The sequence below is a fragment of the Cucurbita pepo genome, chromosome 1, assembly GCF_057944985.1.
Source record: "Cucurbita pepo subsp. pepo isolate OVF chromosome 1, ASM5794498v1, whole genome shotgun sequence".
Lineage (NCBI taxonomy): Eukaryota > Viridiplantae > Streptophyta > Magnoliopsida > Cucurbitales > Cucurbitaceae > Cucurbita > Cucurbita pepo.
Genome location: NC_141798.1, coordinates 9,576,460 through 9,593,348, shown reverse-complemented (window position 1 = coordinate 9,593,348; position 16,889 = coordinate 9,576,460). Strand labels below are relative to the sequence as shown.

General features: G+C 56.0%; 49 non-coding genes across 49 annotated transcripts; all 49 read right to left on the bottom strand.

The window, feature by feature from the left end:
- Nucleotides 1-97: 97 nt before the first annotated feature.
- On the bottom strand, nucleotides 98-216 carry LOC147794253 (5S ribosomal RNA). The gene has a single exon (XR_015413871.1). It is a non-coding gene; the product is annotated as a 5S ribosomal RNA (ribosomal RNA).
- A 227-nt stretch (nucleotides 217-443) lies between these two features.
- On the bottom strand, nucleotides 444-562 carry LOC147794252 (5S ribosomal RNA). Its single transcript, XR_015413862.1, has one exon. It is a non-coding gene; the product is annotated as a 5S ribosomal RNA (ribosomal RNA).
- Nucleotides 563-789: 227 nt separating this feature from the next.
- Nucleotides 790-908, bottom strand: LOC147794251 (5S ribosomal RNA). Its single transcript, XR_015413860.1, has one exon. It is a non-coding gene; the product is annotated as a 5S ribosomal RNA (ribosomal RNA).
- A 227-nt stretch (nucleotides 909-1,135) lies between these two features.
- Nucleotides 1,136-1,254, bottom strand: LOC147794250 (5S ribosomal RNA). The gene has a single exon (XR_015413856.1). It is a non-coding gene; the product is annotated as a 5S ribosomal RNA (ribosomal RNA).
- A 227-nt stretch (nucleotides 1,255-1,481) lies between these two features.
- Nucleotides 1,482-1,600, bottom strand: LOC147794249 (5S ribosomal RNA). Its single transcript, XR_015413854.1, has one exon. It is a non-coding gene; the product is annotated as a 5S ribosomal RNA (ribosomal RNA).
- Nucleotides 1,601-1,827: 227 nt separating this feature from the next.
- Nucleotides 1,828-1,946, bottom strand: LOC147794248 (5S ribosomal RNA). Its single transcript, XR_015413852.1, has one exon. It is a non-coding gene; the product is annotated as a 5S ribosomal RNA (ribosomal RNA).
- Nucleotides 1,947-2,173: 227 nt separating this feature from the next.
- On the bottom strand, nucleotides 2,174-2,292 carry LOC147794247 (5S ribosomal RNA). The gene has a single exon (XR_015413848.1). It is a non-coding gene; the product is annotated as a 5S ribosomal RNA (ribosomal RNA).
- Nucleotides 2,293-2,519: 227 nt separating this feature from the next.
- On the bottom strand, nucleotides 2,520-2,638 carry LOC147794246 (5S ribosomal RNA). The gene has a single exon (XR_015413845.1). It is a non-coding gene; the product is annotated as a 5S ribosomal RNA (ribosomal RNA).
- Nucleotides 2,639-2,865: 227 nt separating this feature from the next.
- Nucleotides 2,866-2,984, bottom strand: LOC147794245 (5S ribosomal RNA). Its single transcript, XR_015413844.1, has one exon. It is a non-coding gene; the product is annotated as a 5S ribosomal RNA (ribosomal RNA).
- Nucleotides 2,985-3,211: 227 nt separating this feature from the next.
- Nucleotides 3,212-3,330, bottom strand: LOC147794244 (5S ribosomal RNA). Its single transcript, XR_015413843.1, has one exon. It is a non-coding gene; the product is annotated as a 5S ribosomal RNA (ribosomal RNA).
- Nucleotides 3,331-3,557: 227 nt separating this feature from the next.
- Nucleotides 3,558-3,676, bottom strand: LOC147794243 (5S ribosomal RNA). The gene has a single exon (XR_015413840.1). It is a non-coding gene; the product is annotated as a 5S ribosomal RNA (ribosomal RNA).
- Nucleotides 3,677-3,903: 227 nt separating this feature from the next.
- LOC147794242 (5S ribosomal RNA) lies at nucleotides 3,904-4,022 on the bottom strand. The gene has a single exon (XR_015413835.1). It is a non-coding gene; the product is annotated as a 5S ribosomal RNA (ribosomal RNA).
- A 227-nt stretch (nucleotides 4,023-4,249) lies between these two features.
- Nucleotides 4,250-4,368, bottom strand: LOC147794241 (5S ribosomal RNA). The gene has a single exon (XR_015413833.1). It is a non-coding gene; the product is annotated as a 5S ribosomal RNA (ribosomal RNA).
- Nucleotides 4,369-4,595: 227 nt separating this feature from the next.
- LOC147794240 (5S ribosomal RNA) lies at nucleotides 4,596-4,714 on the bottom strand. The gene has a single exon (XR_015413829.1). It is a non-coding gene; the product is annotated as a 5S ribosomal RNA (ribosomal RNA).
- A 227-nt stretch (nucleotides 4,715-4,941) lies between these two features.
- Nucleotides 4,942-5,060, bottom strand: LOC147794239 (5S ribosomal RNA). The gene has a single exon (XR_015413826.1). It is a non-coding gene; the product is annotated as a 5S ribosomal RNA (ribosomal RNA).
- A 227-nt stretch (nucleotides 5,061-5,287) lies between these two features.
- Nucleotides 5,288-5,406, bottom strand: LOC147794238 (5S ribosomal RNA). The gene has a single exon (XR_015413825.1). It is a non-coding gene; the product is annotated as a 5S ribosomal RNA (ribosomal RNA).
- A 227-nt stretch (nucleotides 5,407-5,633) lies between these two features.
- Nucleotides 5,634-5,752, bottom strand: LOC147794237 (5S ribosomal RNA). Its single transcript, XR_015413822.1, has one exon. It is a non-coding gene; the product is annotated as a 5S ribosomal RNA (ribosomal RNA).
- A 227-nt stretch (nucleotides 5,753-5,979) lies between these two features.
- On the bottom strand, nucleotides 5,980-6,098 carry LOC147794236 (5S ribosomal RNA). Its single transcript, XR_015413819.1, has one exon. It is a non-coding gene; the product is annotated as a 5S ribosomal RNA (ribosomal RNA).
- Nucleotides 6,099-6,324: 226 nt separating this feature from the next.
- LOC147794235 (5S ribosomal RNA) lies at nucleotides 6,325-6,443 on the bottom strand. Its single transcript, XR_015413818.1, has one exon. It is a non-coding gene; the product is annotated as a 5S ribosomal RNA (ribosomal RNA).
- A 227-nt stretch (nucleotides 6,444-6,670) lies between these two features.
- On the bottom strand, nucleotides 6,671-6,789 carry LOC147794234 (5S ribosomal RNA). Its single transcript, XR_015413817.1, has one exon. It is a non-coding gene; the product is annotated as a 5S ribosomal RNA (ribosomal RNA).
- A 227-nt stretch (nucleotides 6,790-7,016) lies between these two features.
- LOC147794233 (5S ribosomal RNA) lies at nucleotides 7,017-7,135 on the bottom strand. The gene has a single exon (XR_015413816.1). It is a non-coding gene; the product is annotated as a 5S ribosomal RNA (ribosomal RNA).
- Nucleotides 7,136-7,362: 227 nt separating this feature from the next.
- LOC147794232 (5S ribosomal RNA) lies at nucleotides 7,363-7,481 on the bottom strand. Its single transcript, XR_015413807.1, has one exon. It is a non-coding gene; the product is annotated as a 5S ribosomal RNA (ribosomal RNA).
- Nucleotides 7,482-7,708: 227 nt separating this feature from the next.
- On the bottom strand, nucleotides 7,709-7,827 carry LOC147794231 (5S ribosomal RNA). Its single transcript, XR_015413806.1, has one exon. It is a non-coding gene; the product is annotated as a 5S ribosomal RNA (ribosomal RNA).
- A 227-nt stretch (nucleotides 7,828-8,054) lies between these two features.
- LOC147794230 (5S ribosomal RNA) lies at nucleotides 8,055-8,173 on the bottom strand. The gene has a single exon (XR_015413099.1). It is a non-coding gene; the product is annotated as a 5S ribosomal RNA (ribosomal RNA).
- A 227-nt stretch (nucleotides 8,174-8,400) lies between these two features.
- On the bottom strand, nucleotides 8,401-8,519 carry LOC147794229 (5S ribosomal RNA). Its single transcript, XR_015413805.1, has one exon. It is a non-coding gene; the product is annotated as a 5S ribosomal RNA (ribosomal RNA).
- A 227-nt stretch (nucleotides 8,520-8,746) lies between these two features.
- Nucleotides 8,747-8,865, bottom strand: LOC147794228 (5S ribosomal RNA). The gene has a single exon (XR_015413803.1). It is a non-coding gene; the product is annotated as a 5S ribosomal RNA (ribosomal RNA).
- Nucleotides 8,866-9,092: 227 nt separating this feature from the next.
- Nucleotides 9,093-9,211, bottom strand: LOC147794227 (5S ribosomal RNA). The gene has a single exon (XR_015413802.1). It is a non-coding gene; the product is annotated as a 5S ribosomal RNA (ribosomal RNA).
- Nucleotides 9,212-9,438: 227 nt separating this feature from the next.
- Nucleotides 9,439-9,557, bottom strand: LOC147794226 (5S ribosomal RNA). The gene has a single exon (XR_015413801.1). It is a non-coding gene; the product is annotated as a 5S ribosomal RNA (ribosomal RNA).
- A 227-nt stretch (nucleotides 9,558-9,784) lies between these two features.
- On the bottom strand, nucleotides 9,785-9,903 carry LOC147794225 (5S ribosomal RNA). Its single transcript, XR_015413800.1, has one exon. It is a non-coding gene; the product is annotated as a 5S ribosomal RNA (ribosomal RNA).
- Nucleotides 9,904-10,130: 227 nt separating this feature from the next.
- LOC147794224 (5S ribosomal RNA) lies at nucleotides 10,131-10,249 on the bottom strand. The gene has a single exon (XR_015413799.1). It is a non-coding gene; the product is annotated as a 5S ribosomal RNA (ribosomal RNA).
- A 227-nt stretch (nucleotides 10,250-10,476) lies between these two features.
- Nucleotides 10,477-10,595, bottom strand: LOC147794223 (5S ribosomal RNA). Its single transcript, XR_015413798.1, has one exon. It is a non-coding gene; the product is annotated as a 5S ribosomal RNA (ribosomal RNA).
- A 227-nt stretch (nucleotides 10,596-10,822) lies between these two features.
- On the bottom strand, nucleotides 10,823-10,941 carry LOC147794222 (5S ribosomal RNA). Its single transcript, XR_015413797.1, has one exon. It is a non-coding gene; the product is annotated as a 5S ribosomal RNA (ribosomal RNA).
- Nucleotides 10,942-11,168: 227 nt separating this feature from the next.
- On the bottom strand, nucleotides 11,169-11,287 carry LOC147794221 (5S ribosomal RNA). Its single transcript, XR_015413795.1, has one exon. It is a non-coding gene; the product is annotated as a 5S ribosomal RNA (ribosomal RNA).
- A 227-nt stretch (nucleotides 11,288-11,514) lies between these two features.
- LOC147794220 (5S ribosomal RNA) lies at nucleotides 11,515-11,636 on the bottom strand. The gene has a single exon (XR_015413447.1). It is a non-coding gene; the product is annotated as a 5S ribosomal RNA (ribosomal RNA).
- Nucleotides 11,637-11,863: 227 nt separating this feature from the next.
- On the bottom strand, nucleotides 11,864-11,982 carry LOC147794219 (5S ribosomal RNA). Its single transcript, XR_015413794.1, has one exon. It is a non-coding gene; the product is annotated as a 5S ribosomal RNA (ribosomal RNA).
- Nucleotides 11,983-12,209: 227 nt separating this feature from the next.
- On the bottom strand, nucleotides 12,210-12,328 carry LOC147794218 (5S ribosomal RNA). Its single transcript, XR_015413323.1, has one exon. It is a non-coding gene; the product is annotated as a 5S ribosomal RNA (ribosomal RNA).
- A 227-nt stretch (nucleotides 12,329-12,555) lies between these two features.
- LOC147794217 (5S ribosomal RNA) lies at nucleotides 12,556-12,674 on the bottom strand. Its single transcript, XR_015413792.1, has one exon. It is a non-coding gene; the product is annotated as a 5S ribosomal RNA (ribosomal RNA).
- A 227-nt stretch (nucleotides 12,675-12,901) lies between these two features.
- Nucleotides 12,902-13,020, bottom strand: LOC147794216 (5S ribosomal RNA). The gene has a single exon (XR_015413321.1). It is a non-coding gene; the product is annotated as a 5S ribosomal RNA (ribosomal RNA).
- A 227-nt stretch (nucleotides 13,021-13,247) lies between these two features.
- Nucleotides 13,248-13,366, bottom strand: LOC147794215 (5S ribosomal RNA). Its single transcript, XR_015413791.1, has one exon. It is a non-coding gene; the product is annotated as a 5S ribosomal RNA (ribosomal RNA).
- Nucleotides 13,367-13,478: 112 nt separating this feature from the next.
- On the bottom strand, nucleotides 13,479-13,597 carry LOC147794214 (5S ribosomal RNA). The gene has a single exon (XR_015413426.1). It is a non-coding gene; the product is annotated as a 5S ribosomal RNA (ribosomal RNA).
- Nucleotides 13,598-13,824: 227 nt separating this feature from the next.
- LOC147794213 (5S ribosomal RNA) lies at nucleotides 13,825-13,943 on the bottom strand. The gene has a single exon (XR_015413789.1). It is a non-coding gene; the product is annotated as a 5S ribosomal RNA (ribosomal RNA).
- A 227-nt stretch (nucleotides 13,944-14,170) lies between these two features.
- LOC147794212 (5S ribosomal RNA) lies at nucleotides 14,171-14,289 on the bottom strand. Its single transcript, XR_015413788.1, has one exon. It is a non-coding gene; the product is annotated as a 5S ribosomal RNA (ribosomal RNA).
- Nucleotides 14,290-14,516: 227 nt separating this feature from the next.
- On the bottom strand, nucleotides 14,517-14,635 carry LOC147794211 (5S ribosomal RNA). Its single transcript, XR_015413787.1, has one exon. It is a non-coding gene; the product is annotated as a 5S ribosomal RNA (ribosomal RNA).
- Nucleotides 14,636-14,862: 227 nt separating this feature from the next.
- On the bottom strand, nucleotides 14,863-14,981 carry LOC147794210 (5S ribosomal RNA). Its single transcript, XR_015413317.1, has one exon. It is a non-coding gene; the product is annotated as a 5S ribosomal RNA (ribosomal RNA).
- Nucleotides 14,982-15,208: 227 nt separating this feature from the next.
- Nucleotides 15,209-15,327, bottom strand: LOC147794209 (5S ribosomal RNA). The gene has a single exon (XR_015413786.1). It is a non-coding gene; the product is annotated as a 5S ribosomal RNA (ribosomal RNA).
- A 227-nt stretch (nucleotides 15,328-15,554) lies between these two features.
- Nucleotides 15,555-15,673, bottom strand: LOC147794208 (5S ribosomal RNA). The gene has a single exon (XR_015413117.1). It is a non-coding gene; the product is annotated as a 5S ribosomal RNA (ribosomal RNA).
- A 227-nt stretch (nucleotides 15,674-15,900) lies between these two features.
- Nucleotides 15,901-16,019, bottom strand: LOC147794207 (5S ribosomal RNA). The gene has a single exon (XR_015413094.1). It is a non-coding gene; the product is annotated as a 5S ribosomal RNA (ribosomal RNA).
- A 227-nt stretch (nucleotides 16,020-16,246) lies between these two features.
- On the bottom strand, nucleotides 16,247-16,365 carry LOC147794206 (5S ribosomal RNA). Its single transcript, XR_015413304.1, has one exon. It is a non-coding gene; the product is annotated as a 5S ribosomal RNA (ribosomal RNA).
- Nucleotides 16,366-16,592: 227 nt separating this feature from the next.
- On the bottom strand, nucleotides 16,593-16,711 carry LOC147794205 (5S ribosomal RNA). Its single transcript, XR_015413785.1, has one exon. It is a non-coding gene; the product is annotated as a 5S ribosomal RNA (ribosomal RNA).
- Between the last annotated feature and the right edge of the window lie 178 nt (nucleotides 16,712-16,889).

Here is a 16,889-nt window from a genome sequence, read left to right as displayed (position 1 = left end):
GGGCGTGAGCGTGCGAGCGGGGGAGGTTGCCATTTGTAAAGAAAGGAAGAAAAGAACGGGGAGAAATTGAAGTAACGAGCAAAAGAAATATAAAAAAGGGGTGCAACACGAGGACTTCCCAAGTGGTCACCCAACTTAGTACTACTCTCGCCCAAGCACGCTTAACTGCGGAGTTCTGATGGGATCCGGTGCATTAGTGCTGGTATGATCGCACCCGACATTCCATGCGCACAAATTGCATTTAACGCATGCGGGGTGGGCATGATCGAGGCGAGGGTGGGTGCACGCACGTGCTGGGAACGGCCGGCGGGGCCCGCGCGGACACGTCGGGGAGAAGAAACGCGATGGGCGTGAGCGTGCGAGCGGGGGAGGTTGCCATTTGTAAAGAAAGGAAGAAAAGAACGGGGAGAAATTGAAGTAACGAGCAAAAGAAATATAAAAAAGGGGTGCAACACGAGGACTTCCCAAGTGGTCACCCAACTTAGTACTACTCTCGCCCAAGCACGCTTAACTGCGGAGTTCTGATGGGATCCGGTGCATTAGTGCTGGTATGATCGCACCCGACATGCCATGCGCACAAATTGCATTTAACGCATGCGGGGTGGGCATGATCGAGGCGAGGGTGGGTGCACGCACGTGCTGGGAACGGCCGGCGGGGCTCGCGCGGACACGTCGGGGAGAAGAAACGCGATGGGCGTGAGCGTGCGAGCGGGGGAGGTTGCCATTTGTAAAGAAAGGAAGAAAAGAACGGGGAGAAATTGAAGTAACGAGCAAAAGAAATATAAAAAAGGGGTGCAACACGAGGACTTCCCAAGTGGTCACCCAACTTAGTACTACTCTCGCCCAAGCACGCTTAACTGCGGAGTTCTGATGGGATCCGGTGCATTAGTGCTGGTATGATCGCACCCGACATGCCATGCGCACAAATTGCATTTAACGCATGCGGGGTGGGCATGATCGAGGCGAGGGTGGGTGCACGCACGTGCTGGGAACGGCCGGCGGGGCCCGCGCGGACACGTCGGGGAGAAGAAACGCGATGGGCGTGAGCGTGCGAGCGGGGGAGGTTGCCATTTGTAAAGAAAGGAAGAAAAGAACGGGGAGAAATTGAAGTAACGAGCAAAAGAAATATAAAAAAGGGGTGCAACACGAGGACTTCCCAAGTGGTCACCCAACTTAGTACTACTCTCGCCCAAGCACGCTTAACTGCGGAGTTCTGATGGGATCCGGTGCATTAGTGCTGGTATGATCGCACCCGACATGCCATGCGCACAAATTGCATTTAACGCATGCGGGGTGGGCATGATCGAGGCGAGGGTGGGTGCACGCACGTGCTGGGAACGGCCGGCGGGGCCCGCGCGGACACGTCGGGGAGAAGAAACGCGATGGGCGTGAGCGTGCGAGCGGGGGAGGTTGCCATTTGTAAAGAAAGGAAGAAAAGAACGGGGAGAAATTGAAGTAACGAGCAAAAGAAATATAAAAAAGGGGTGCAACACGAGGACTTCCCAAGTGGTCACCCAACTTAGTACTACTCTCGCCCAAGCACGCTTAACTGCGGAGTTCTGATGGGATCCGGTGCATTAGTGCTGGTATGATCGCACCCGACATGCCATGCGCACAAATTGCATTTAACGCATGCGGGGTGGGCATGATCGAGGCGAGGGTGGGTGCACGCACGTGCTGGGAACGGCCGGCGGGGCCCGCGCGGACACGTCGGGGAGAAGAAACGCGATGGGCGTGAGCGTGCGAGCGGGGGAGGTTGCCATTTGTAAAGAAAGGAAGAAAAGAACGGGGAGAAATTGAAGTAACGAGCAAAAGAAATATAAAAAAGGGGTGCAACACGAGGACTTCCCAAGTGGTCACCCAACTTAGTACTACTCTCGCCCAAGCACGCTTAACTGCGGAGTTCTGATGGGATCCGGTGCATTAGTGCTGGTATGATCGCACCCGACATGCCATGCGCACAAATTGCATTTAACGCATGCGGGGTGGGCATGATCGAGGCGAGGGTGGGTGCACGCACGTGCTGGGAACGGCCGGCGGGGCCCGCGCGGACACGTCGGGGAGAAGAAACGCGATGGGCGTGAGCGTGCGAGCGGGGGAGGTTGCCATTTGTAAAGAAAGGAAGAAAAGAACGGGGAGAAATTGAAGTAACGAGCAAAAGAAATATAAAAAAGGGGTGCAACACGAGGACTTCCCAAGTGGTCACCCAACTTAGTACTACTCTCGCCCAAGCACGCTTAACTGCGGAGTTCTGATGGGATCCGGTGCATTAGTGCTGGTATGATCGCACCCGACATGCCATGCGCACAAATTGCATTTAACGCATGCGGGGTGGGCATGATCGAGGCGAGGGTGGGTGCACGCACGTGCTGGGAACGGCCGGCGGGGCCCGCGCGGACACGTCGGGGAGAAGAAACGCGATGGGCGTGAGCGTGCGAGCGGGGGAGGTTGCCATTTGTAAAGAAAGGAAGAAAAGAACGGGGAGAAATTGAAGTAACGAGCAAAAGAAATATAAAAAAGGGGTGCAACACGAGGACTTCCCAAGTGGTCACCCAACTTAGTACTACTCTCGCCCAAGCACGCTTAACTGCGGAGTTCTGATGGGATCCGGTGCATTAGTGCTGGTATGATCGCACCCGACATGCCATGCGCACAAATTGCATTTAACGCATGCGGGGTGGGCATGATCGAGGCGAGGGTGGGTGCACGCACGTGCTGGGAACGGCCGGCGGGGCCCGCGCGGACACGTCGGGGAGAAGAAACGCGATGGGCGTGAGCGTGCGAGCGGGGGAGGTTGCCATTTGTAAAGAAAGGAAGAAAAGAACGGGGAGAAATTGAAGTAACGAGCAAAAGAAATATAAAAAAGGGGTGCAACACGAGGACTTCCCAAGTGGTCACCCAACTTAGTACTACTCTCGCCCAAGCACGCTTAACTGCGGAGTTCTGATGGGATCCGGTGCATTAGTGCTGGTATGATCGCACCCGACATGCCATGCGCACAAATTGCATTTAACGCATGCGGGGTGGGCATGATCGAGGCGAGGGTGGGTGCACGCACGTGCTGGGAACGGCCGGCGGGGCCCGCGCGGACACGTCGGGGAGAAGAAACGTGATGGGCGTGAGCGTGCGAGCGGGGGAGGTTGCCATTTGTAAAGAAAGGAAGAAAAGAACGGGGAGAAATTGAAGTAACGAGCAAAAGAAATATAAAAAAGGGGTGCAACACGAGGACTTCCCAAGTGGTCACCCAACTTAGTACTACTCTCGCCCAAGCACGCTTAACTGCGGAGTTCTGATGGGATCCGGTGCATTAGTGCTGGTATGATCGCACCCGACATGCCATGCGCACAAATTGCATTTAACGCATGCGGGGTGGGCATGATCGAGGCGAGGGTGGGTGCACGCACGTGCTGGGAACGGCCGGCGGGGCCCGCGCGGACACGTCGGGGAGAAGAAACGCGATGGGCGTGAGCGTGCGAGCGGGGGAGGTTGCCATTTGTAAAGAAAGGAAGAAAAGAACGGGGAGAAATTGAAGTAACGAGCAAAAGAAATATAAAAAAGGGGTGCAACACGAGGACTTCCCAAGTGGTCACCCAACTTAGTACTACTCTCGCCCAAGCACGCTTAACTGCGGAGTTCTGATGGGATCCGGTGCATTAGTGCTGGTATGATCGCACCCGACATGCCATGCGCACAAATTGCATTTAACGCATGCGGGGTGGGCATGATCGAGGCGAGGGTGGGTGCACGCACGTGCTGGGAACGGCCGGCGGGGCCCGCGCGGACACGTCGGGGAGAAGAAACGCGATGGGCGTGAGCGTGCGAGCGGGGGAGGTTGCCATTTGTAAAGAAAGGAAGAAAAGAACGGGGAGAAATTGAAGTAACGAGCAAAAGAAATATAAAAAAGGGGTGCAACACGAGGACTTCCCAAGTGGTCACCCAACTTAGTACTACTCTCGCCCAAGCACGCTTAACTGCGGAGTTCTGATGGGATCCGGTGCATTAGTGCTGGTATGATCGCACCCGACATGCCATGCGCACAAATTGCATTTAACGCATGCGGGGTGGGCATGATCGAGGCGAGGGTGGGTGCACGCACGTGCTGGGAACGGCCGGCGGGGCCCGCGCGGACACGTCGGGGAGAAGAAACGCGATGGGCGTGAGCGTGCGAGCGGGGGAGGTTGCCATTTGTAAAGAAAGGAAGAAAAGAACGGGGAGAAATTGAAGTAACGAGCAAAAGAAATATAAAAAAGGGGTGCAACACGAGGACTTCCCAAGTGGTCACCCAACTTAGTACTACTCTCGCCCAAGCACGCTTAACTGCGGAGTTCTGATGGGATCCGGTGCATTAGTGCTGGTATGATCGCACCCGACATGCCATGCGCACAAATTGCATTTAACGCATGCGGGGTGGGCATGATCGAGGCGAGGGTGGGTGCACGCACGTGCTGGGAACGGCCGGCGGGGCCCGCGCGGACACGTCGGGGAGAAGAAACGCGATGGGCGTGAGCGTGCGAGCGGGGGAGGTTGCCATTTGTAAAGAAAGGAAGAAAAGAACGGGGAGAAATTGAAGTAACGAGCAAAAGAAATATAAAAAAGGGGTGCAACACGAGGACTTCCCAAGTGGTCACCCAACTTAGTACTACTCTCGCCCAAGCACGCTTAACTGCGGAGTTCTGATGGGATCCGGTGCATTAGTGCTGGTATGATCGCACCCGACATGCCATGCGCACAAATTGCATTTAACGCATGCGGGGTGGGCATGATCGAGGCGAGGGTGGGTGCACGCACGTGCTGGGAACGGCCGGCGGGGCCCGCGCGGACACGTCGGGGAGAAGAAACGTGATGGGCGTGAGCGTGCGAGCGGGGGAGGTTGCCATTTGTAAAGAAAGGAAGAAAAGAACGGGGAGAAATTGAAGTAACGAGCAAAAGAAATATAAAAAAGGGGTGCAACACGAGGACTTCCCAAGTGGTCACCCAACTTAGTACTACTCTCGCCCAAGCACGCTTAACTGCGGAGTTCTGATGGGATCCGGTGCATTAGTGCTGGTATGATCGCACCCGACATGCCATGCGCACAAATTGCATTTAACGCATGCGGGGTGGGCATGATCGAGGCGAGGGTGGGTGCACGCACGTGCTGGGAACGGCCGGCGGGGCCCGCGCGGACACGTCGGGGAGAAGAAACGCGATGGGCGTGAGCGTGCGAGCGGGGGAGGTTGCCATTTGTAAAGAAAGGAAGAAAAGAACGGGGAGAAATTGAAGTAACGAGCAAAAGAAATATAAAAAAGGGGTGCAACACGAGGACTTCCCAAGTGGTCACCCAACTTAGTACTACTCTCGCCCAAGCACGCTTAACTGCGGAGTTCTGATGGGATCCGGTGCATTAGTGCTGGTATGATCGCACCCGACATGCCATGCGCACAAATTGCATTTAACGCATGCGGGGTGGGCATGATCGAGGCGAGGGTGGGTGCACGCACGTGCTGGGAACGGCCGGCGGGGCCCGCGCGGACACGTCGGGGAGAAGAAACGCGATGGGCGTGAGCGTGCGAGCGGGGGAGGTTGCCATTTGTAAAGAAAGGAAGAAAAGAACGGGGAGAAATTGAAGTAACGAGCAAAAGAAATATAAAAAAGGGGTGCAACACGAGGACTTCCCAAGTGGTCACCCAACTTAGTACTACTCTCGCCCAAGCACGCTTAACTGCGGAGTTCTGATGGGATCCGGTGCATTAGTGCTGGTATGATCGCACCCGACATGCCATGCGCACAAATTGCATTTAACGCATGCGGGGTGGGCATGATCGAGGCGAGGGTGGGTGCACGCACGTGCTGGGAACGGCCGGCGGGGCCCGCGCGGACACGTCGGGGAGAAGAAACGCGATGGGCGTGAGCGTGCGAGCGGGGGAGGTTGCCATTTGTAAAGAAAGGAAGAAAAGAACGGGGAGAAATTGAAGTAACGAGCAAAAGAAATATAAAAAAGGGGTGCAACACGAGGACTTCCCAAGTGGTCACCCAACTTAGTACTACTCTCGCCCAAGCACGCTTAACTGCGGAGTTCTGATGGGATCCGGTGCATTAGTGCTGGTATGATCGCACCCGACATGCCATGCGCACAAATTGCATTTAACGCATGCGGGGTGGGCATGATCGAGGCGAGGGTGGGTGCACGCACGTGCTGGGAACGGCCGGCGGGGCCCGCGCGGACACGTCGGGGAGAAGAAACGCGATGGGCGTGAGCGTGCGAGCGGGGGAGGTTGCCATTTGTAAAGAAAGGAAGAAAAGAACGGGAGAAATTGAAGTAACGAGCAAAAGAAATATAAAAAAGGGGTGCAACACGAGGACTTCCCAAGTGGTCACCCAACTTAGTACTACTCTCGCCCAAGCACGCTTAACTGCGGAGTTCTGATGGGATCCGGTGCATTAGTGCTGGTATGATCGCACCCGACATGCCATGCGCACAAATTGCATTTAACGCATGCGGGGTGGGCATGATCGAGGCGAGGGTGGGTGCACGCACGTGCTGGGAACGGCCGGCGGGGCCCGCGCGGACACGTCGGGGAGAAGAAACGCGATGGGCGTGAGCGTGCGAGCGGGGGAGGTTGCCATTTGTAAAGAAAGGAAGAAAAGAACGGGGAGAAATTGAAGTAACGAGCAAAAGAAATATAAAAAAGGGGTGCAACACGAGGACTTCCCAAGTGGTCACCCAACTTAGTACTACTCTCGCCCAAGCACGCTTAACTGCGGAGTTCTGATGGGATCCGGTGCATTAGTGCTGGTATGATCGCACCCGACATGCCATGCGCACAAATTGCATTTAACGCATGCGGGGTGGGCATGATCGAGGCGAGGGTGGGTGCACGCACGTGCTGGGAACGGCCGGCGGGGCCCGCGCGGACACGTCGGGGAGAAGAAACGCGATGGGCGTGAGCGTGCGAGCGGGGGAGGTTGCCATTTGTAAAGAAAGGAAGAAAAGAACGGGGAGAAATTGAAGTAACGAGCAAAAGAAATATAAAAAAGGGGTGCAACACGAGGACTTCCCAAGTGGTCACCCAACTTAGTACTACTCTCGCCCAAGCACGCTTAACTGCGGAGTTCTGATGGGATCCGGTGCATTAGTGCTGGTATGATCGCACCCGACATGCCATGCGCACAAATTGCATTTAACGCATGCGGGGTGGGCATGATCGAGGCGAGGGTGGGTGCACGCACGTGCTGGGAACGGCCGGCGGGGCCCGCGCGGACACGTCGGGGAGAAGAAACGTGATGGGCGTGAGCGTGCGAGCGGGGGAGGTTGCCATTTGTAAAGAAAGGAAGAAAAGAACGGGGAGAAATTGAAGTAACGAGCAAAAGAAATATAAAAAAGGGGTGCAACACGAGGACTTCCCAAGTGGTCACCCAACTTAGTACTACTCTCGCCCAAGCACGCTTAACTGCGGAGTTCTGATGGGATCCGGTGCATTAGTGCTGGTATGATCGCACCCGACATGCCATGCGCACAAATTGCATTTAACGCATGCGGGGTGGGCATGATCGAGGCGAGGGTGGGTGCACGCACGTGCTGGGAACGGCCGGCGGGGCCCGCGCGGACACGTCGGGGAGAAGAAACGCGATGGGCGTGAGCGTGCGAGCGGGGGAGGTTGCCATTTGTAAAGAAAGGAAGAAAAGAACGGGGAGAAATTGAAGTAACGAGCAAAAGAAATATAAAAAAGGGGTGCAACACGAGGACTTCCCAAGTGGTCACCCAACTTAGTACTACTCTCGCCCAAGCACGCTTAACTGCGGAGTTCTGATGGGATCCGGTGCATTAGTGCTGGTATGATCGCACCCGACATGCCATGCGCACAAATTGCATTTAACGCATGCGGGGTGGGCATGATCGAGGCGAGGGTGGGTGCACGCACGTGCTGGGAACGGCCGGCGGGGCCCGCGCGGACACGTCGGGGAGAAGAAACGCGATGGGCGTGAGCGTGCGAGCGGGGGAGGTTGCCATTTGTAAAGAAAGGAAGAAAAGAACGGGGAGAAATTGAAGTAACGAGCAAAAGAAATATAAAAAAGGGGTGCAACACGAGGACTTCCCAAGTGGTCACCCAACTTAGTACTACTCTCGCCCAAGCACGCTTAACTGCGGAGTTCTGATGGGATCCGGTGCATTAGTGCTGGTATGATTGCACCCGACATGCCATGCGCACAAATTGCATTTAACGCATGCGGGGTGGGCATGATCGAGGCGAGGGTGGGTGCACGCACGTGCTGGGAACGGCCGGCGGGGCCCGCGCGGACACGTCGGGGAGAAGAAACGCGATGGGCGTGAGCGTGCGAGCGGGGGAGGTTGCCATTTGTAAAGAAAGGAAGAAAAGAACGGGGAGAAATTGAAGTAACGAGCAAAAGAAATATAAAAAAGGGGTGCAACACGAGGACTTCCCAAGTGGTCACCCAACTTAGTACTACTCTCGCCCAAGCACGCTTAACTGCGGAGTTCTGATGGGATCCGGTGCATTAGTGCTGGTATGATCGCACCCGACATGCCATGCGCACAAATTGCATTTAACGCATGCGGGGTGGGCATGATCGAGGCGAGGGTGGGTGCACGCACGTGCTGGGAACGGCCGGCGGGGCCCGCGCGGACACGTCGGGGAGAAGAAACGCGATGGGCGTGAGCGTGCGAGCGGGGGAGGTTGCCATTTGTAAAGAAAGGAAGAAAAGAACGGGGAGAAATTGAAGTAACGAGCAAAAGAAATATAAAAAAGGGGTGCAACACGAGGACTTCCCAAGTGGTCACCCAACTTAGTACTACTCTCGCCCAAGCACGCTTAACTGCGGAGTTCTGATGGGATCCGGTGCATTAGTGCTGGTATGATCGCACCCGACATGCCATGCGCACAAATTGCATTTAACGCATGCGGGGTGGGCATGATCGAGGCGAGGGTGGGTGCACGCACGTGCTGGGAACGGCCGGCGGGGCCCGCGCGGACACGTCGGGGAGAAGAAACGCGATGGGCGTGAGCGTGCGAGCGGGGGAGGTTGCCATTTGTAAAGAAAGGAAGAAAAGAACGGGGAGAAATTGAAGTAACGAGCAAAAGAAATATAAAAAAGGGGTGCAACACGAGGACTTCCCAAGTGGTCACCCAACTTAGTACTACTCTCGCCCAAGCACGCTTAACTGCGGAGTTCTGATGGGATCCGGTGCATTAGTGCTGGTATGATCGCACCCGACATGCCATGCGCACAAATTGCATTTAACGCATGCGGGGTGGGCATGATCGAGGCGAGGGTGGGTGCACGCACGTGCTGGGAACGGCCGGCGGGGCCCGCGCGGACACGTCGGGGAGAAGAAACGCGATGGGCGTGAGCGTGCGAGCGGGGGAGGTTGCCATTTGTAAAGAAAGGAAGAAAAGAACGGGGAGAAATTGAAGTAACGAGCAAAAGAAATATAAAAAAGGGGTGCAACACGAGGACTTCCCAAGTGGTCACCCAACTTAGTACTACTCTCGCCCAAGCACGCTTAACTGCGGAGTTCTGATGGGATCCGGTGCATTAGTGCTGGTATGATCGCACCCGACATGCCATGCGCACAAATTGCATTTAACGCATGCGGGGTGGGCATGATCGAGGCGAGGGTGGGTGCACGCACGTGCTGGGAACGGCCGGCGGGGCCCGCGCGGACACGTCGGGGAGAAGAAACGCGATGGGCGTGAGCGTGCGAGCGGGGGAGGTTGCCATTTGTAAAGAAAGGAAGAAAAGAACGGGGAGAAATTGAAGTAACGAGCAAAAGAAATATAAAAAAGGGGTGCAACACGAGGACTTCCCAAGTGGTCACCCAACTTAGTACTACTCTCGCCCAAGCACGCTTAACTGCGGAGTTCTGATGGGATCCGGTGCATTAGTGCTGGTATGATCGCACCCGACATGCCATGCGCACAAATTGCATTTAACGCATGCGGGGTGGGCATGATCGAGGCGAGGGTGGGTGCACGCACGTGCTGGGAACGGCCGGCGGGGCCCGCGCGGACACGTCGGGGAGAAGAAACGCGATGGGCGTGAGCGTGCGAGCGGGGGAGGTTGCCATTTGTAAAGAAAGGAAGAAAAGAACGGGGAGAAATTGAAGTAACGAGCAAAAGAAATATAAAAAAGGGGTGCAACACGAGGACTTCCCAAGTGGTCACCCAACTTAGTACTACTCTCGCCCAAGCACGCTTAACTGCGGAGTTCTGATGGGATCCGGTGCATTAGTGCTGGTATGATCGCACCCGACATGCCATGCGCACAAATTGCATTTAACGCATGCGGGGTGGGCATGATCGAGGCGAGGGTGGGTGCACGCACGTGCTGGGAACGGCCGGCGGGGCCCGCGCGGACACGTCGGGGAGAAGAAACGCGATGGGCGTGAGCGTGCGAGCGGGGGAGGTTGCCATTTGTAAAGAAAGGAAGAAAAGAACGGGGAGAAATTGAAGTAACGAGCAAAAGAAATATAAAAAAGGGGTGCAACACGAGGACTTCCCAAGTGGTCACCCAACTTAGTACTACTCTCGCCCAAGCACGCTTAACTGCGGAGTTCTGATGGGATCCGGTGCATTAGTGCTGGTATGATCGCACCCGACATGCCATGCGCACAAATTGCATTTAACGCATGCGGGGTGGGCATGATCGAGGCGAGGGTGGGTGCACGCACGTGCTGGGAACGGCCGGCGGGGCCCGCGCGGACACGTCGGGGAGAAGAAACGCGATGGGCGTGAGCGTGCGAGCGGGGGAGGTTGCCATTTGTAAAGAAAGGAAGAAAAGAACGGGGAGAAATTGAAGTAACGAGCAAAAGAAATATAAAAAAGGGGTGCAACACGAGGACTTCCCAAGTGGTCACCCAACTTAGTACTACTCTCGCCCAAGCACGCTTAACTGCGGAGTTCTGATGGGATCCGGTGCATTAGTGCTGGTATGATCGCACCCGACATGCCATGCGCACAAATTGCATTTAACGCATGCGGGGTGGGCATGATCGAGGCGAGGGTGGGTGCACGCACGTGCTGGGAACGGCCGGCGGGGCCCGCGCGGACACGTCGGGGAGAAGAAACGCGATGGGCGTGAGCGTGCGAGCGGGGGAGGTTGCCATTTGTAAAGAAAGGAAGAAAAGAACGGGGAGAAATTGAAGTAACGAGCAAAAGAAATATAAAAAAGGGGTGCAACACGAGGACTTCCCAAGTGGTCACCCAACTTAGTACTACTCTCGCCCAAGCACGCTTAACTGCGGAGTTCTGATGGGATCCGGTGCATTAGTGCTGGTATGATCGCACCCGACATGCCATGCGCACAAATTGCATTTAACGCATGCGGGGTGGGCATGATCGAGGCGAGGGTGGGTGCACGCACGTGCTGGGAACGGCCGGCGGGGCCCGCGCGGACACGTCGGGGAGAAGAAACGCGATGGGCGTGAGCGTGCGAGCGGGGGAGGTTGCCATTTGTAAAGAAAGGAAGAAAAGAACGGGGAGAAATTGAAGTAACGAGCAAAAGAAATATAAAAAAGGGGTGCAACACGAGGACTTCCCAAGTGGTCACCCAACTTAGTACTACTACTCTCGCCCAAGCACGCTTAACTGCGGAGTTCTGATGGGATCCGGTGCATTAGTGCTGGTATGATCGCACCCGACATGCCATGCGCACAAATTGCATTTAACGCATGCGGGGTGGGCATGATCGAGGCGAGGGTGGGTGCACGCACGTGCTGGGAACGGCCGGCGGGGCCCGCGCGGACACGTCGGGGAGAAGAAACGCGATGGGCGTGAGCGTGCGAGCGGGGGAGGTTGCCATTTGTAAAGAAAGGAAGAAAAGAACGGGGAGAAATTGAAGTAACGAGCAAAAGAAATATAAAAAAGGGGTGCAACACGAGGACTTCCCAAGTGGTCACCCAACTTAGTACTACTCTCGCCCAAGCACGCTTAACTGCGGAGTTCTGATGGGATCCGGTGCATTAGTGCTGGTATGATCGCACCCGACATGCCATGCGCACAAATTGCATTTAACGCATGCGGGGTGGGCATGATCGAGGCGAGGGTGGGTGCACGCACGTGCTGGGAACGGCCGGCGGGGCCCGCGCGGACACGTCGGGGAGAAGAAACGCGATGGGCGTGAGCGTGCGAGCGGGGGAGGTTGCCATTTGTAAAGAAAGGAAGAAAAGAACTGGGAGAAATTGAAGTAACGAGCAAAAGAAATATAAAAAAGGGGTGCAACACGAGGACTTCCCAAGTGGTCACCCAACTTAGTACTACTCTCGCCCAAGCACGCTTAACTGCGGAGTTCTGATGGGATCCGGTGCATTAGTGTTGGTATGATCGCACCCGACATGCCATGCGCACAAATTGCATTTAACGCATGCGGGGTGGGCATGATCGAGGCGAGGGTGGGTGCACGCACGTGCTGGGAACGGCCGGCGGGGCCCGCGCGGACACGTCGGGGAGAAGAAACGCGATGGGCGTGAGCGTGCGAGCGGGGGAGGTTGCCATTTGTAAAGAAAGGAAGAAAAGAACGGGGAGAAATTGAAGTAACGAGCAAAAGAAATATAAAAAAGGGGTGCAACACGAGGACTTCCCAAGTGGTCACCCAACTTAGTACTACTCTCGCCCAAGCACGCTTAACTGCGGAGTTCTGATGGGATCCGGTGCATTAGTGCTGGTATGATCGCACCCGACATGCCATGCGCACAAATTGCATTTAACGCATGCGGGGTGGGCATGATCGAGGCGAGGGTGGGTGCACGCACGTGCTGGGAACGGCCGGCGGGGCCCGCGCGGACACGTCGGGGAGAAGAAACGCGATGGGCGTGAGCGTGCGAGCGGGGGAGGTTGCCATTTGTAAAGAAAGGAAGAAAAGAACTGGGAGAAATTGAAGTAACGAGCAAAAGAAATATAAAAAAGGGGTGCAACACGAGGACTTCCCAAGTGGTCACCCAACTTAGTACTACTCTCGCCCAAGCACGCTTAACTGCGGAGTTCTGATGGGATCCGGTGCATTAGTGTTGGTATGATCGCACCCGACATGCCATGCGCACAAATTGCATTTAACGCATGCGGGGTGGGCATGATCGAGGCGAGGGTGGGTGCACGCACGTGCTGGGAACGGCCGGCGGGGCCCGCGCGGACACGTCGGGGAGAAGAAACGCGATGGGCGTGAGCGTGCGAGCGGGGGAGGTTGCCATTTGTAAAGAAAGGAAGAAAAGAACGGGGAGAAATTGAAGTAACGAGCAAAAGAAATATAAAAAAGGGGTGCAACACGAGGACTTCCCAAGTGGTCACCCAACTTAGTACTACTCTCGCCCAAGCACGCTTAACTGCGGAGTTCTGATGGGATCCGGTGCATTAGTGCTGGTATGATCGCACCCGACATGCCATGCGCACAAATTGCATTTAACGCATGCGGGGTGGGCATGATCGAGGCGAGGGTGGGTGCACGCACGTGCTGGGAACGGCCGGCGGGCCAAGAAATATAAAAAAGGGGTGGAACACGAGGACTTCCCAAGTGGTCACCCAACTTAGTACTACTCTCGCCCAAGCACGCTTAACTGCGGAGTTCTGATGGGATCCGGTGCATTAGTGCTGGTATGATCGCACCCGACATGCCATGCGCACAAATTGCATTTAACGCATGCGGGGTGGGCATGATCGAGGCGAGGGTGGGTGCACGCACGTGCTGGGAACGGCTGGCGGGGCCCGCGCGGACACGTCGGGGAGAAGAAACGCGATGGGCGTGAGCGTGCGAGCGGGGGAGGTTGCCATTTGTAAAGAAAGGAAGAAAAGAACGGGGAGAAATTGAAGTAACGAGCAAAAGAAATATAAAAAAGGGGTGCAACACGAGGACTTCCCAAGTGGTCACCCAACTTAGTACTACTCTCGCCCAAGCACGCTTAACTGCGGAGTTCTGATGGGATCCGGTGCATTAGTGCTGGTATGATCGCACCCGACATGCCATGCGCACAAATTGCATTTAACGCATGCGGGGTGGGCATGATCGAGGCGAGGGTGGGTGCACGCACGTGCTGGGAACGGCCGGCGGGGCCCGCGCGGACACGTCGGGGAGAAGAAACGCGATGGGCGTGAGCGTGCGAGCGGGGGAGGTTGCCATTTGTAAAGAAAGGAAGAAAAGAACGGGGAGAAATTGAAGTAACGAGCAAAAGAAATATAAAAAAGGGGTGCAACACGAGGACTTCCCAAGTGGTCACCCAACTTAGTACTACTCTCGCCCAAGCACGCTTAACTGCGGAGTTCTGATGGGATCCGGTGCATTAGTGCTGGTATGATCGCACCCGACATGCCATGCGCACAAATTGCATTTAACGCATGCGGGGTGGGCATGATCGAGGCGAGGGTGGGTGCACGCACGTGCTGGGAACGGCCGGCGGGGCCCGCGCGGACACGTCGGGGAGAAGAAACGCGATGGGCGTGAGCGTGCGAGCGGGGGAGGTTGCCATTTGTAAAGAAAGGAAGAAAAGAACGGGGAGAAATTGAAGTAACGAGCAAAAGAAATATAAAAAAGGGGTGCAACACGAGGACTTCCCAAGTGGTCACCCAACTTAGTACTACTCTCGCCCAAGCACGCTTAACTGCGGAGTTCTGATGGGATCCGGTGCATTAGTGCTGGTATGATCGCACCCGACATGCCATGCGCACAAATTGCATTTAACGCATGCGGGGTGGGCATGATCGAGGCGAGGGTGGGTGCACGCACGTGCTGGGAACGGCCGGCGGGGCCCGCGCGGACACGTCGGGGAGAAGAAACGCGATGGGCGTGAGCGTGCGAGCGGGGGAGGTTGCCATTTGTAAAGAAAGGAAGAAAAGAACGGGGAGAAATTGAAGTAACGAGCAAAAGAAATATAAAAAAGGGGTGCAACACGAGGACTTCCCAAGTGGTCACCCAACTTAGTACTACTCTCGCCCAAGCACGCTTAACTGCGGAGTTCTGATGGGATCCGGTGCATTAGTGCTGGTACGATCGCACCCGACATGCCATGCGCACAAATTGCATTTAACGCATGCGGGGTGGGCATGATCGAGGCGAGGGTGGGTGCACGCACGTGCTGGGAACGGCCGGCGGGGCCCGCGCGGACACGTCGGGGAGAAGAAACGCGATGGGCGTGAGCGTGCGAGCGGGGGAGGTTGCCATTTGTAAAGAAAGGAAGAAAAGAACGGGGAGAAATTGAAGTAACGAGCAAAAGAAATATTAAAAAGGGGTGCAACACGAGGACTTCCCAAGTGGTCACCCAACTTAGTACTACTCTCGCCCAAGCACGCTTAACTGCGGAGTTCTGATGGGATCCGGTGCATTAGTGCTGGTATGATCGCACCCGACATGCCATGCGCACAAATTGCATTTAACGCATGCGTGGTGGGCATGATCGAGGCGAGGGTGGGTGCACGCACGTGCTGGGAACGGCCGGCGGGGCACGCGCGGACACGTCGGGGAGAAGAAACGCGATGGGCGTGAGCGTGCGAGCGGGGGAGGTTGCCATTTGTAAAGAAAGGAAGAAAAGAACGGGGAGAAATTGAAGTAACGAGCAAAAGAAATATAAAAAAGGGGTGCAACACAAGGACTTCCCAAGTGGTCACCCAACTTAGTACTACTCTCGCCCAAGCACGCTTAACTGCGGAGTTCTGATGGGATCCGGTGCATTAGTGCTGGTATGATCGCACCCGACATGCCATGCGCACAAATTGCATTTAACGCATGCGGGGTGGGCATGATCGAGGCGAGGGTGGGTGCACGCACGTGCTGGGAACGGCCGGCGGGGCCCGCGCGGACACGTCGGGGAGAAGAAACGCGATGGGCGTGAGCGTGCGAGCGGGGGAGGTTGCCATTTGTAAAGAAAGGAAGAAAAGAACGGGGAGAAATTGAAGTAACGAGCAAAAGAAATATAAAAAAGGGGTGCAACACGAGGACTTCCCAAGTGGTCACCCAACTTAGTACTACTCTCGCCCAGGCACGCTTAACTGCGGAGTTCTGATGGGATCCGGTGCATTAGTGCTGGTATGATCGCACCCGACATGCCATGCGCACAAATTGCATTTAACGCATGCGGGGTGGGCATGATCGAGGCGAGGGTGGGTGCACGCACGTGCTGGGAACGGCCGGCGGGGCCCGCGCGGACACGTCGGGGAGAAGAAACGCGATGGGCGTGAGCGTGCGAGCGGGGGAGGTTGCCATTTGTAAAGAAAGGAAGAAAAGAACGGGGAGAAATTGAAGTAACGAGCAAAAGAAATATAAAAAAGGGGTGCAACACGAGGACTTCCCAAGTGGTCACCCAACTTAGTACTACTCTCGCCCAAGCACGCTTAACTGCGGAGTTCTGATGGGATCCGATGCATTAGTGCTGGTATGATCGCACCCGACATGCCATGCGCACAAATTGCATTTAACGCATGCGGGGTGGGCATGATCGAGGCGAGGGTGGGTGCACGCACGTGCTGGGAACGGCCGGCGGGGCCCGCGCGGACACGTCGGGGAGAAGAAACGCGATGGGCGTGAGCGTGCGAGCGGGGGAGGTTGCCATTTGTAAAGAAAGGAAGAAAAGAACGGGGAGAAATTGAAGTAACGAGCAAAAGAAATATAAAAAAGGGGTGCAACACGAGGACTTCCCAAGTGGTCACCCAACTTAGTACTACTCTCGCCCAAGCACGCTTAACTGCGGAGTTCTGATGGGATCCGGTGCATTAGTGCTGGTATGATCGCACCCGACATGCCATGCACACAAATTGCATTTAACGCATGCGGGGTGGGCATGATCGAGGCGAGGGTGGGTGCACGCACGTGCTGGGAACGGCCGGCGGGGCCCGCGCGGACACGTCGGGGAGAAGAAACGCGATGGGCGTGAGCGTGCGAGCGGGGGAGGTTGCCATTTGTAAAGAAAGGAA